Raw genomic sequence first — 16,240 nt, forward strand, 5'->3', positions numbered from 1 at the left:
AAGAAAAAAAAGAAAGAAAAAAAAGAAAGAATGAAGAGAGAATTAGTTGAGGTCGCCGGAATCCGGTGGAGGTCGCCGGCATTAATGGTGGAAGTAGCCAGAATTTGGTTGAGGTGAAAGGAGAAGAAGAAAGAACAAAAAATTAAAAGGGTGATGTTTGGAGGAAACAAAAAAAATTTGTTTCCACCCAAAACTTATTGCCCCGAAAACTTCGCTTATTTCCCGAAACACTAGCCTTTATTTAGGACTTTTTGGGGTGTAAGGTACGAAAATAGGAATTAACTAACCATATATCTTCTCTTAAACCAATAAAGATTATAAAAATAAAATATGAAATGGAAAATAAATCAAAACGTATACTTCGGTGGGTCCCAAGTCTAAAGTCATTTATTTTCTCCCAATAATGGCCTTCTGTAATCATATTTTAACCCATTAATAAACCAAAGGTTTCTTAGGTTTTTGTTAGTTAAGATATTATTTCAAAAAATTATATCTCCAAAAAATTTATTATCAAAATCTTTTGTATTGCCTAAACATCACGTATCTCCGTAATAGGCAAAACCGAAGTTGCTTTGCTTTTCTGTCTTCTTACAAGGCCCGGAATAGAGAATAATCTCCAGAGAATAAATTCTCTTCAGAATCCATATTGTTTTGTATATTCTCGGGAGAATATTTTATTTTAGTCCAACAATTCACTTGATCAAACAGTGCCCCCTAATCTTCATCCTTTTTATCACCTTCACCACAACAACTTCCCACCTTCACCATTCCGGCCACCACCATTTCGACCACCATTGTCACGTTTTCTCTTTCCTCTCTCCTCCTCTCCATTTCACAGTTACTCTCTCTCTCTCTCTCTCTCTCTTGTTGCTTTCATTTTTTTTTCTCTCTCTCTCATTGTAGATCACTTTCATTACGTTTCTCGTTGTAGACATATCTCTCTCACACTATCTATATCTCTTTCACAGTCTTTATCTCTTTTTCTCGCAGTGCCTCCCCCCATCTCTCTCTCTAGGTCTGTATAGATCTCTATGTGGAAATCACAGAGTTCGTGGACAAGAAACGTTTTGTGGCCACGAAATAGCAATGGTCACGAAATGTTTTGTGGCCACGAAATGATCATGGGCACAAAATGTTTCGTGGCCACGAAATCCTCGAGGAGGGTTTCACTAGAAACCCCCTTTAATGTCAGGTTTCGACAAAGGGAACACTTCCCTTTGCCAAAGTTGTGTTCGTGTGAAAGAAGGAGAGAAACAATGACAGATCGATTGAGAAACAGTGAGAGATTAAGAAAAAAACAGTGAGAGATCGAGAGACATAGATAGTGAGAGCAATAAAGAGATAGTAAGAGATAGACAATGAAGAATCAAGGGAGAAACTAAGAGAAGAAGAGGGAAGGAATAAGAGAACAAGAGGGAGATGGTGCGGGACAGTGGGAGAGAACGAGAAAGAGAGAAAGAGAGAGAGAGAGAGGAGGGAGGGGGGGGGGGGGGGGGGGGGGGTGGAAAGAGAAGATGAAGATTGGGGGCAATGTTTTGATCAAGCCAATTTTTGGACTAAAAAAAATATGGCCCTGAGTCAATATTTATCGACTATTAATCTTTATTCCCCGAAGATTTTTTTTATTCCCTAAAGTCGCGACCATATTATATTGAGAATTTCAAAAGAAAAAACATTACTCCAAATTAAACCCGAAAAATAATAAATAAAAATTAGATAGAATTTCTTTTAAAAAAGAATACTAATTTCACTATAATACAATCTATTTTATAATATACTAGGTATAACCCGTGCCTTCGGCACGGCTGAACTTGTTTGATGTGTTATTATTTACAACTGCGAAGAAACTTACAAACCATTCCACTTTCTACGAATGAAGTCACTAATCACATTACGCAAAGAATAAAAAGACAGCTTGAATACTTTCAGCAAAAAAAATCAATACTTTCAGTTTGAATACTCTTCATAAAGTTTCCGTCGGGAACCATCTACAAGTGAGAACTGCTCCAAAACTGATAGACAGGAAGGAAAAATGTCAATTATTCTATATATTGAAATTGTCTTAAACGAATTTGTTTTAATTTTCTTCCTGATATTGGTTTGCAACAAACCATCTGGACAGATGCTCACACTCAATTTTGTTTTTTTGATAATGAGTCTTGGAGGTTATCGGAATTTCATACATAAACACGAGGGTCCTCTCCTACTAAGACGACATGTCTCTTGTTTGAAGTGAATGAGTTTGATAATTGGCTGGCTCGTATTCAAAGATCTGTTCAGAAGAAATAGGTCAAGAAACAGTTTAGATATACTTTTATACGACATTAATTGAAATATCAAATTATGATTCATTCTAAAATGAGAATATGGTACCTTTGTATTTACGAATGACATTCGTCCCATCAAGAATTCGAACTTTAGAGTCGACTAATGTTGCCATGACTCTTTGGCGATCCAGGGAGAAATAGTAGAGGAAGATGCACAATAATAAGAATCAAAAGAGAGTTGACAACACAAATTGATCTGAACGTCAATAACTACCCGTTATTAGATAATAATAGCCTCTAACTAACATAAATTTTTTAGTCTGTTGACATAGGTAAGGAATATGGTGAATCTCTATGTGCATTCAGGTTTGCTTACCTTGACTTTTAATGTCAAGATCTGCACTAATGTAAGTTGATATCTCGTTAGACAGAGACACCATAATTACAGATAACAATTCCATCTTTTATTGGCGAGTGATGATTCAATTGTGTTTTAAACCTTCATTGTCTTATATTCTCTTAGAACATGAATTTGCTTCTGATTTGAAACATTGTGAACTTACCAAACAATGAAGTAAAATATTTTTTTATAGTACTTGGACTATCTATGATTTCCATCCAAAAATCTTAACTGAAAAGTGAAAGGTGCTCACCAGTAGCATATAAAGGGGTCTTTGTATCCTAAGTCCTCGAAATATCGCTTGCATAAGACAGGAGAATCGCAGGTGCCCCAAGGTGACCTCAATGTAAGACATGGTTGTGTTTGTGCCGTAAGCATAAGGAATCAAGTTTCAAGTAAACACTTATGAGTTTCAAGTAAATGGGCAACCTATGATCTACTTCTTGCAAGCAGGTTTCAACAATGACTACAAGGTTAGTATCACCATCATTTTAAGATTCAATTTATATGCTAATAGGTATTTACTGTCACTCCATCCCCACAAAGGATGTGCTCCAAGGTTAACATGACAATTAATATTGCAAATCTAAGACCAAACTTTAGTTTCTTTCTTTACAGATTGGAATGTATGAACAATTATCATATAAAGGTTTTCAGTTGCAGCAAATCACTCCTTTTGGCTATTTTTGGGGATTTAGATTAAAATGAATTTAATAATCGTCTCTTCGGTGAGGTTGATTGCAACAACACTGCCAGAGTCAATTAAAGCTTTGAGGTTTTCATGGGGATTTTTCATGTGAACATTTGTATATACATACTCTGTTGAATTCTTATTCAGGAGATTGTTATGTATTTTTTCAAGTAAACACTTATGAGTGTTAATTAAACAATTATGAAAAATCAAACTATGTTTAATGTTTTAGCCAAATAATAACATTGTTTTAGCCAAGAAAGTTAACAACGTTCAAGGGTGTACGCTATCGGGGGAGTTCTATCGAACATGATGTGTGCACATTAGAATCCTTGATCTAGTTATTCAAGTAAACTAAAATGAACTATCAATGAACTACAAATAGTTTTTCCTTGACAATGAACGAAACTGAACTCCACAAAATAACTTAATCAAAAGAATTCTTTGATCTAGGTATTAAGATAAACTAAAAACGATCTAACAATGAACTACAGAATCTAAGTATTTTAGGTATTCAAGTAAACAATTCTAAGAACTATAGAATCTAGGTATTTTAGGTATTCATCAATAAAATGAAATTCTAAAAATCATATGATCAAACTCTATAGAACAGGAAAAATAATATCAAAATCAGAATAAGAAACTTACCGTTAGTGATCGCTTTAAGAAACTCAATAATCACCTTCTCTCTGTGATAATGAAAAAATATGAATAAGAAGCTCAATAATCAAACTAAAAAAAATCAATAAAGCACTCAATAATCAAAATGTAAGGAACTTACCAATTTCAAAAAACTACAGAATGATTTATGGGTGTGATGCAAGAATTTTAGAGTTAAGATAAATTGGCGTTAGGAATTAGAAGATAAATGATTCTCCACTTGCTGTGTTACCCACGATTTGTTGAAACTGACGAACGGACATAAATGATTCCATACCCACGATTTGTTGAGAAGATTTTTTTACGGCCAGATCTGCACGATCAATATTTGATGTGAGGAGATTTTTAAGGGCGAGATTTAACGAAAAATGGTGGGTTATTTTTAACCGTCAGATTGTTAAATGTTAATAAGGATGATTTAAGATGGACGACCAGATTTATCTCATTGTTTGTCTCTTGGTTTGTCAAAATGTTTGTCCCAGTCAGCATAAAACATCCTGTTTTATATAATAGACTAGGGTATAGCCCGTGCCTCCGGCACGGAAAACAACATATACAAATATACGAAAATAACATTAAGAAAGAAAATTAAAAATTTCACCTTCATGCACAATGGATAACTCTCGTTAATTATCATAATAGATAAATCTTTATCTTTTCCTGTCAAAGAGATAGAAAATATCCAACAGGGATGAGAACAAATAGAGAAACAGAAGCTGGTTATTGGAAAGCAACAGGGAAAGATAAAGAAATTTATAATAAAATGAAAGTTGGATGTCTTGTTGGTATTAACCTGTGCCTCTGGCACGGGCGCTTTCGTTAAGCTTTACATACGATATAAAGTTGTTGACCACCTGTTATCAAAAGACATTCAGTCCGCAAAAATAGACTTTTGTTATCACAATTGTCTGAACCAAATCAAATGTTTGAGAGTATTGAAATATTGAAATTAACTAAAAACTTATAATTGATTGCGACTGTTTTACAGTTTGTAAAAAATAATTTGTAACTTTCAACAAAAAGAACTCTAGTGAAGAACAAACTATTAGTAAAGAACACCACCATGAAAAGGTCATTCAGGCATTACTGCATATACCTCAAACTCGCAAACACCAAACTGAATTCTTTGTCATCCTCCTCTAGTTACTCCTGAAACACAATTAAAAGGTAAAAAAAAGAATCCATAAATGAACCCCAAAATGATCAAAACAGTAAAAGAAATTTATGAAACATCAATGCAAAAAATGCCTAGTTTAACAACCTCCTATCCATTTCTTCCACCATTTGGAAGTCAACGTGAGTTTTGTCACGAAACATCTTAATATTTCGGAAGTCATCATATAACTCCCCCTAATTTCGACAAAAAAGGGTAACACTTGTCTACTACCTTTATGTTTGTTACATGGATATTTTAGTTATGGATTTTAGTGTACGAATAGAATAGGAATCTAAAGGCACAATAACAGGGACATAACGGGTAAAAATTTTAGAAAAAAGCTAGCTGTAACTTTTAATTTTCTCTTTCCAAGCCGAGTTCTATAATCAGCTCCAAAAGCAACCCTCTAAATTCTTCTTAGTCACTGTTACTTCATATGTCAAAAACGAAACCAAGTTCTAATTTTTTATTAGATTAACCAATCCAGAAACGTAACTAAAACTAACCTGAGGTCTTACTTCAATCTATATCTTAGTTCAAAGATTAACTCATATATAATGGAACATAAATTCACACCGAACACCTGCATTATGAAATATCATAACATGAATACTCAACATTTAATTTCCTCCAATCCATAGGAGTAGAGAAATGTGGGATCAGTTTTACCTTGTATTAATCAAAGACCAAACTTCCATCATCTTTCATGCTCTCCACATGAAACTGCACAAAAAAAAAATGTAAAACTCATTACCAACTTCATAATGAATTCAGAATATATATAATAAGACCTGAAGTACTAAAATGTAGTTATGAAAGAAATTAAGCTTAATCCAAAAGCTTGGAATCTTCGGAGTTTTGGAGTTCAACTTGAGGTCCTAAAAGGTCTTTCAGGATCATGTTTCCTTCATTATTTTCGGCTCGAATAAATTCCCAAAAGACTTTCACTGATTAATCTATGATCTGTAATAACATAGTACAAGTAATTCCTTCCTTCTCTGTCCTTCCATATTTATCCTTTGGATCCTGTGCATTTCAATGAAGTTAGCCTTTGAAAAATCGATAAAAATAGTGAAAGCAACCGTAAAATAAACCAAATATTAAGAATCTTAATTTCCTACCTCAAATATAAGCTTTCTCTATGTAATAATAATGAGAAAGACAAAGTTGCCCAATATAAACTACTTCTAAATCATGTTCTCACTCTTTAGTGGACTTCGCCGTTGACTCCATTTCGAGTCTTTTAGGTTTTGAAAATCAAAAATTTTGTGAAAAAATTGATGTGAGAGTTCGAGTTCCTGATTTTCTTGATGAAGTTTTATGAAATTGATCATTAAGCTGGAGAAAACCTATAAATTATCAACACACTTTAAAGATGAGATAACAAATGATCGAAGTGTCTGAATTAACATTATCGATCGCCAATTCAACACCTAACGAATAATGAGGTATACGAAAATCATGGATATAGATATAGTTAACAAAGATAAGAATTGAAGAGTAAATCTTTCGATGATTGACAGTATTAAATTTTCGCATCCTTTCTTTGTAAATCTTGTAGAATGTGTAGATGGTCAATACGATCTTTGTGGAAGTACATCTCGTTGATCTTCTATGGTTTAAAATCTTCAACCATCTTTGGGACTCACACTCTTCTCGGATAATTAGAAGTCTTATTACTCTAATATTCTTGATCTCCATTTTTAGTTACTCTATCAAGTCCCAGCGCTCCCACAATGACTCCAATTCATCCAAGTCCTCAAACACTGGTGAATTCTTCGAACACAATCTTGAGACTTATGCTCATATTTAAAAGGATAGTCTTCCATTTCTTCACTAATTCTTTTTTACTCTTGTTCAAATTCATTTGAGTAAAAATTCTCTTCCAATCACACTTGAATCTATAAATCTATCCCTTCGAAACTAAAGAACTTTTGAAGTGTTCATTCAATTCAATCTCCACTATTCTCAGGTTGTCTTCAGAACATGAAGCTTCAAATTCTCATGAATATCTTCATCTTGCTCTACACTAAGCATTTTCATATCCGAAATATTTTTTCGGTAAAAACTCTTCCTCATTCGAATCCATTATATGATTCATATTTCATATATGAAAGCTTATTAATATTACTAATTGACTCAGAGTCTGCATCAAAACCTGTTACTTCCTGTTTCTGTGATAAGCCTTATAAAACCTTTGTTTCATGAAAACTAAATCAAAATCTACGTATACGAAAACTAAAGAATCTCATAAATACCAGCATAATCAGCTAATGACTTATGCAATCTGAATTAGATCATATCAAAGCTAATGATTATATTCTCAGAGTTTCTATAATGGTTAGAAGAAAATGGATCGGCAAAAAATACAAACAATTATTAATGTGAAACCGAAGAATAGTGACAACTAAGGAAATAGAGGGAGAGATCACAAAACCTGGAAATATGAAATCGATCTAGATCATTTGTTCCTATTTCTGTGAACCAAAACCTCCTAATTCAGTTCTCTCTGCTTCTCTCTCTCTGAAATTAAAACTGTAACAATTTATTGTCCAAAAAAGTTAGTATAGCATTAACAATCCATCATGCACAGGCTAAATAAAAGTCAATTGATTATATGAAACCAAATACTAAGTAACCAAAAAATAACTAATCTACTGTAATAGACAACCTCTTAATCTATTAAAAATAAAAAGCTAAACGGAGTTAGAAGAAGAAGAAAGCCCTAAATTATGAAATCAGTAGTTACAATAGTTTATTTAAGATCCTAAAATCTAACATAAACAAAGTTAGAAGAAGAAAACCCTAAAACTTTAGATACTTTAAGAAATCATTAGCTACAATAATCAATTTTAAACCCTTAATGACTTATGAATCTGAATTATATAACTAATCTCTGCCGACGTATCCGGAAAACTATATCCTTTTCATGTATTTGTTCATTTAGAACCGGATTGGCTCAATTGAAATAGATGGAATAGAGTAGTAAAGGACTTATTATCACATCAAACAAAAAAAACTGAGAGTTGCCGTACAATAGCGAATCTGGTTTGTTAATAATCAAATTCATCACATTTACTTACTATATTGTAAATACTCCATTGATCAAATGTAGGATCAACCCGGTTATTGTCCGTCACAGGGTTAATCCTATAATCACATTTACTTACTATTCTATATAATCCATTCATATTCATGTTCAAATGGAGGATCAACCCGGTTATTGTCCGTCACAGGGTTAATCCCATACACACTTAAACAGGTACAATTTTTGCTGGCATTTTACAAGATGATGTTAAACAGATTGGGACGAAAACTTAAAGAGGTACATTAGTCCTATACACACTTATAGAGGTACAATTTATGCTGGACATTTAAAAGATGAGGTTAAAGGGAGTTGGACAGAAACTTAAAGAGGTACATTATCTTTGAGACATTTCATCAAACACCTCATAAGCAGAACTCATATTTCACGAAGATCACTAAAATGAATCTAAACTCAATCGAAATTTATGCCTGTTATGCTTTACTTGTTGCACTCAAACGAAAAAAATTACCAAAATTGAAAGAAACATATTCACAAAATTCAAAAATTGGAAGTAAGAAATTAAAAAATTCACAGAATACAAACAAATTTCAAAGAAACAGAAAGCGACTTATAAGAACATAATACTAACCTTGCCGGCGTTTACTGAATTTCCAAACCAAACCAAGGAAGACAAATAATTTCTTAACCGGAGAATTATTCGTTTTAATGGAGGGAAGTAGAAGATAAAAAAAATTCAAATAAACACAAATTGATTTAGAAGAACAAAATTCCCAGACAAAGCAGAAACAATTCTGAAACAGAGAATCTTGATTTTAATGGAGGGAAGTGTGAAGAGAGATGTCCCTGAGAACAGATGCGTCTGTCTGTTAGAAGAGAAGCGCCTATAGGCACTGAGAAGAAATGTTGCTTCAGGGGGCCGGGTGATCTGAGTGGCTGAATCTGATGGTTGGGATTACCGCTGATGTGGGACGGACGGCTGGATTTATCCAGGGATTTGTCCCAGTCAGCACCGATCCACCTGTTTTATTATATAGATTTTTTTAAAAGGATTACTAATTTGACTCTAACACTCTCTAGTTTTGAACCCCAAGATTGTTGGAGAAAATTTTTGGTTATATCTTATTTTTGCTTCTAGTGTTGGTTTAGTAATTTAAGACAATATTTAATTAGTTTTATTTAGTTATTTTTGTCCCATAGTTTTTTGGGTTATGTCCCAAGCGGCCCCCAACTTTGTGACCAGCTTCCTGCCTAGCCCCCTACTTTATCAATAATTCCCATATGGTCCCCTTTTTCAGTTACCGTTAAGTTTCCGTTAACTAGTCATATGCTCTCTCTCCTCCATATCATCTCTTCTCTCTGCCACCTCAAATTCTCGCCACCTCATCATCTTCTCTGGCGAAGGTCGCCGACCAGCTAATTTTTCGGCCGGCGACCTTCAAACATAAAAAAAAAAACTTTTTTTTATCTTCTCTTTCCTCTCTCTCTCTAATTTTTTTTTCTTTCCTCTCTCTTTAGAACAGATGTAGAGAGAGAGAGAGGGTTTGTTCTTGATCATCACGAACAAACCCACTGAAGTAAAGAGAAGAAAATCAACAAGTTAGTAAAAAAAGAGTAATGATTACATAAAAAAAACTGCTACAAATAAAATGGAACTTTTAAATCTTGATTTGAAGGAAATCAGACATCTATTAAAGTCCTTCACCTCCATGAAATGTTATTGGAGTAGTAAATAAACCCTTAAACACCTTTTCTTCCATCAAAACATGATAAAGTTGTTGATCTGATTCAAACCCATCACAAATTTCCGCTTCTTCTGCATTTCAACTCCTTAAAAAATGAGGGAAAATCGATACCCTTTCTTTCTCTCAACAAATTGTATAATACCTAGATAAGAAGGGGCCAAAAAAACAAACGTAAGAAGTACAAAATCTAGAAAATTTTCTCTCTCTGGCCTATGATTGTTATTGTTGTTAGGGGTGAGCAGCGGTCCGTTGCCGATCATTTAGAGTCCGGCCGAAGCCGAACCAATTAATGGCGGTTTGGCTAGATCACCGACCGAAGCCGAGCCGATCAAATTGCCAGCCGACTTCGTTCGGCCCGGTTCGGTTTGGTTCGATTGACTTCGGTTGGTCGGTCCTGCCGAACATAATAAATCAAATAAAACGTGAGAAAAATGAAATTATTGAAAATGATAATGTTTAACAATGTTATTCCAATCAAAAGTAAAGAGATAACGTATTAGGCACAAAATAACCAAAATCTTTCAACAACCATATATCTAAGTTCAATTGTCTTGTAACCGTCATAGACACATAAATAACTTAAAAAGATAAATTCCATGCACAAAGGTCAAACAAGTATATAAAACTTGAATAGTGGTGTCTTAGTTTGATGGGAGATTGGGAGCTTTGATATTAAGACTTCACACCTTACAGGAGGCGGCAAGAAGAGTAGCTGAATACTATATTAAATTAGGTTAGATTTTAACCTTTTCACTTAAGGACAAAACAAATACAAACTTGTAATTCAATGGAACTCTTTATTCTATTAAAGGTTTCAATCCGTAGAATATTCATTTGTTAATTTCCAATCCCTATTTACTATTTAGTTTCAACTTTTAAATACTTATTTTTAGTATTATTTTATAAAATATATATATATATATGTATAATAAATATATGTAGTTTGGTCGGTTCGGTTTTGGCGGTTTTCAAAATCTCAAGCCGAAGCCAAACCAAACTTTGATCGGTTGATCGGTTTTTCAGCCGAGTCGAGCCGAATACTATTCGGTTCGGCCTAAAAACCATTCGGTCTGGTTCGGCCGAGTTCGGTCTAGTCGGTTCGGCCGACCGTTGCTCACCCTCAATTGTTGTTGTTGGTTGAACTTATTAGAAATGTGAGTACTTTCTTTCCTTTTAGTGGTCTACAAACAACAACAAGGACAAATAGATTTTCAGTGAACTGAAAAAAACTCCGATTACAGCATAAATCAGATCTGGATCTAGATCTGTTCAACGAACTTCGGCTAAGGGAAACCGATGGTGAAGTAGGTGCAGCCAGTTCCCTCGCTCCTAAGATCAGACCTCTCCGACTTTCACCGAAGAAGATCGGAGAAGACGGCGCCAAAGAAACAGCTAATGATTGGAAGGGACTTGTGTTTCTGTTGGATCCTAAAGATTTGCAGCGAGAGATTGCTGATGGAGATGTTGAAATTCCTCAAGATTGAGATTTTAATGTGAGAGTATTCTTCTGCTTCACTCTCTCTATTCTTTTGTTTTCTATTGCATTTCTATTTTGATGATTTTAATTCCTGTTTTAGTGTAGTATCTGTTTTTATTGTTAAAACTAAGTAGTAATTAAGAAGAATTCATCATTTGCAGATGATAGATTATAAGTTTATGGTTTTGAAAATCTCTTAATCTAGATATTTATGATCCAAATTTTCTATCCTGTATTTGAATGATAAGCTGCATTTGGAAGATTGGTCGGCCCGAAATTTTTTTTAGAGAGTGAGAGAGAGGAGAGAGGAAAAAAATAAATAAGTTTTTTTTTTTTATGTTTAAAGGTCGCCGGCCGGAAAATTGTCCGCCTGTCGACCTTCGCTGGAGAAGATGATTATGTGGCGAGAAGATGAGGTGGCAGGGAGAAGAGATGAGATGGAGGAGAGAGAGAATATGACTAGTTAGCGGAAAGTTAACGGTAACTGAAAAAGGGGGCCATATAGGAATTGTTGATAAAGTAGGGGGTTAGGCTGGAAGCTGGTCACAAAGTTGAGGGCCATTTGGGAAATAACCATAGTTTTTTTAGTAAAATAGAGTTGTGTATAGCATAGAGGAGAAATTCAGTTATACTTGATTTTTGGTGTTGGTTAGAAATCTAGGACACTATTTTAATTAGTTTTATTTATTTATAGTTGTCTTTAGTAAAATTAGAGTTGCGTATAGTAGCATCCTAAAATAATAATTGTTTTCTCATTATAATTTGTTTCCAGTAATTGTGATTTTAGTTATTTTAATAGTTAAGATGTTATCGTTTTGATTGATGAAATCATTTATAATTTTACCATTTAATTTTGGATCAATCATCTTTCGAACCATCCTAGCTGTAGAGGTCAATACAGTTTTGTTATGGCCCTTTTTGATCGGTCATATTTCGAACTATCATTTTTCTTGTGAGGTAATATTATTTAGACGCAAGATGGAAATCACTAGTGCTGATGTCAAAAAATGGCCTTTCCATTATCAGCATGAAAATAAGGGACTTGAATGCCTGACAACGTCCATTAAGGTTATAGTTCCGTTAAGTAGGTTGTGCTTATGGATTCTTGCTCTGGCTCCTTTGCTCTAGCTCTTGTTTCTTGCTCCTGTTCCTGCTCCTGATTCCTGGGGGAAAAACCTACAAAAGGTTCGAAAACCGCTTCGATGCTCAAGACAGTCAGGTTGTTCTTTGCAGTAAAAGAATGAATATTGATTGATCCTTTTGGGGGCTAGTTATGGGAACTTTGTATTTGATGGGGGGATCTCTCTGTTTGAGAGATCGTGAGTTGAGTAAAGCTCATTCAGTGGGAAGAAAACTTGTGTCCTGTAGAGGACGATGGGGGGTGATGTGAAATCTAGTGAACCTAAATACTAGGCTAATTAGATTAAATTAAAACTCGCAAGTGCATGAACCGTATGTGAATATGGCAAGTATTACGAGGTCGATCCCATGGAGATTTGTTTGGAATTAAGCCTAAACCTAAAATTAACTAACAAACTAGGAAAGTGGACAATTGATTTTAGAGAAGATGTTTGGAAAGCTAAAAATTGAAACTTAGAAAATAAAATAAAGTTGTGATGAAAAACTATAAGTTGGTAAATCTAGGATATTGGAATTCACCACTAACAATCATATTCGTTTGAACCGGATTCAACCTTCAAGCACCAAATCATAGATCTAGTTTGATGTTTTAACCAACTTCTTATAACTATTAACTTCTTTATATTTTTTAGAGTTTCCTACAAAAACCATGTAACTTAATTGACTTCATCAAAATAACATGTAAAGACTATAAAATAAAGCCCAAAAAATGGAGTACTTTACGTACTCATCAAACATCCCCAAACTTATATTTTGCTAGTCCTCGAGCAAAACAGAAAAATACTACTCCCTCCGTCCCATTTTGTTTGTTTGTTATTCATTTTATAGATGTCCCAAAATGTTTGGTCACTTTCCTTTTATAACATTCATTTAATTATTAAACTGATGAAACTTCCAAGATTACCCTTTAGTTTGAATACCATTCAAAGGTTCTCATTGTTTCTACGCTTCTACCAATGTTGTATTTAATGAAATACTCTATATTAAATGAGGGTAGTTTAGGAGAAGTCTTTATATTTTTCAACAATAAATACTATTTCTTAATAAGTTGAATTCCCCAAAACTACAAACAAAATGGGACGGAGGGAGTATACTAAGAAAAATAAAATTTTAACTCACTTTCGCAGGCATCGCGATTGCACTTAGCACGTGCAACAAGCCGTTAAACTCCCCTGGTGGACGAGTTGTGTCTCGTGACGGTTTCCAGTGAATATACCCACAAAATTCATATTTCAAAATACAGTAGAGTCAAAATAGAACTAGTTCACCCAACGTCAGACTTTAGAAAGTTAATAGAAGAAAATCAAAGTTTGAGACACTATTTAAGTACTAAAATTTTCTCACTAGTAATCTAGACTCAAAGTATCCGTTGCTAGCCAATATGAGCACCATTTCAGATCTAAGAAAGCAAAACCTCAATCCCTATCCTAATACATTTCGCCTCGACTTCAGCCTCACGGACATACACTCAGAAATAAAAGTCACTCAGAATGGTTTACTCGCATGTGTGAGTATGCGTATGGAAATTGACTCAACACATGATTTTAAGAAGGATTAAAATTTCAGAAGAAACAATCTCATGGAAGGAATTCAACCACTTTACTAAGGATGGGGAAGCTCACTCATCTTCTCACCTGATCAACTATCGAACAGTACCGTCCTAGAGATAACAGATATGATGTCGAAATGGAATATTAGGTTTTCTGAGGATATAGACTCTTTGATATCATCGGAACTTTTACTCCTTTGAAAATTTCTTCTTTTTCATCTTTTTTTTTTACCTTTTTTTCTTTCTTTTTCCTTTTGTTTGTCTTTTTTTTTTCTTTTTTTTTTCTTTTTTTTTTCAACCATCTTTTCATCGAAGATCTTCACTGCTTCTTCCTTTCCTTTATTGATTGTCTTCCTCTCAGAATTCTTTTGGAATAAGTGGTATGGTGATATGATTTGTTATCCTCTACTATGGTACTGTTAATCTAATTTCTCAGACTACAAGAATAAGGTTTATTCGCATTCCTGATGACACCCTCAGTGGTTGAAGAATTTAAACTCACGAGACCAAATGAGTTTTTTTTAAAATTGCGAGGTTGAGTAGCTCTTCATTCTACTCGGAGTTTATGCAGAAGAGATCACTCGAAGGACATTAAAAGGCTCAGAAATCCTCACTGGGTTAAGTCTCCACTAATGATTAGTATAGTTCTCTTAGTAGTGCTAACTCATTACCTATATAGTACTCATCTGGCTAGGTAACAAATAACCTTAAGGCTCGAAATTCGTGACAAAATCTTTGGACAAGGATAGTATAACAACTAAGATCTAAAGCTATTAACAAGCTAAAATCCTCAACTAGTCTCATATAATTCTATCGACTCAAATTTTTTGAATTTTGAACCCTCTTGCATTTTGAAATAAGGGACAAATTTTTGTACCCCCATCCCTAAACTTAAATCGAACATTGTCCTCAATGTTAAAAAATTGGACAAAGAGAAATGTAAAAATAAATAAAAGGGTGAAAGGAAGGATATTACCAAATACCGGTGCCCCAAAACCTACTAAGTGTATGGGTTGCCTCCCAGTTAGCGCTAAGTTTAGTGTCTTCAGCCAGACCATGGTGACTCAAAGAAAAGAAAAATTACTATAGACCTACTGGATTCTGGTTTAGTGACTCCCCATAAAATAGTAATCGGAAAATCTGAGGGTCAACCCAGAATGTGAAATAGCCAATGAGGTCTAGTCTCACATCTATATAATGATATAACAGTTTAAGTGAGACTCTCAAAGTGAATGAGCGATCTCCAAACTTAGATGATGCTAAGATCACTAAGTTTGGCAATACACTAAAGATGACAGAAATTGGATAAAATGGATCCTCATAAACTTGACAAATGGGTAGAGAGATCGTGTTGGAATTGACAGGTATTTCCATAGGAGGGACATGAATTTCCGAAAGACATGGTGCAAAATAATCTAAGAGATTTTCAGGTTCACCTAAACCCACACTCAAACTAGGAGGTTTTAAAGTAAGCTCATCAGGATGTTGCATCGAAATTTTCTCCAAGTTAGGTCCAAGATTCTTATTTCTGACTTAGGTATGGATACAGACAAACCTTCTAAAATTTCTTTCATTATGATGTCGTGAGTGTCTCTAAAGAAATCTAAAGTCTCACTTAAGTCTAGTGACACATCACTCTCATTTAAGATTTTAGCAAGTCATAATTCATCATCTTCATCCTCTGCTAGATTTCCATTGTGAGTTAAGGGGATATCACCATGAATAAGATGAGAAGAACTCTCAATGTCAGTATCCTTGGTCTGTGAGACTTCGGTTCCAACTATGGTGTTATCAAGAGAGATATCTTCCTCATACATCGACTCTTCATCACCCAAAATAATTGGGTATGTCACATGATATGTATTTATAGTACCTCTTGTCAAATCTTCTTCCTCTTTTAGGATAGGTGAACACTCTTTTATTCGGTAAAGTGTGTGACTTGAAGCACTATAACTATAATCATTATCACATGGTGTGACATACTTTATATTCTCATGATACTCCTCTCAGGGTTCTTCCATGTGTCGATCAAACTTTATTGTGCTTTGAAAAAGAACGCTATGACTTTGTCCTAATAAAGTATGGGATGAAGGTTTATTGACCAGTAGT

At 34.2% G+C, this 16,240-nt stretch overlaps 1 long non-coding RNA gene across 3 annotated transcripts; it reads right to left on the reverse strand.

Annotated features, from left to right (window-relative positions):
• Positions 1 to 1,783: 1,783 nt before the first annotated feature.
• LOC147543817 (uncharacterized) lies at positions 1,784 to 4,247 on the reverse strand. 3 transcript variants are annotated; one of them, XR_015223667.1, is made up of 4 exons: positions 4,140 to 4,247; positions 4,007 to 4,047; positions 2,374 to 2,523; positions 2,022 to 2,272 (listed from the first exon to the last, which is right to left on the reverse strand). It is a non-coding gene; the product is annotated as an uncharacterized LOC147543817 (long non-coding RNA). The 3 variants fall into 3 exon arrangements; XR_015223668.1 differs by lacking the exons at positions 4,007 to 4,047; positions 4,140 to 4,247 and adding an exon at positions 1,784 to 2,012 and having other exon boundaries at positions 2,131 to 2,272; positions 2,374 to 2,905; XR_015223669.1 differs by lacking the exons at positions 4,007 to 4,047; positions 4,140 to 4,247 and adding an exon at positions 2,921 to 3,980.
• Between the last annotated feature and the right edge of the window lie 11,993 nt (positions 4,248 to 16,240).

The sequence above is a fragment of the Eschscholzia californica genome, unplaced genomic scaffold, assembly GCF_041429995.1.
Source record: "Eschscholzia californica isolate CP2 unplaced genomic scaffold, dmEscCali1.0.p SCAF_4, whole genome shotgun sequence".
Classification (NCBI taxonomy): domain Eukaryota; kingdom Viridiplantae; phylum Streptophyta; class Magnoliopsida; order Ranunculales; family Papaveraceae; genus Eschscholzia; species Eschscholzia californica.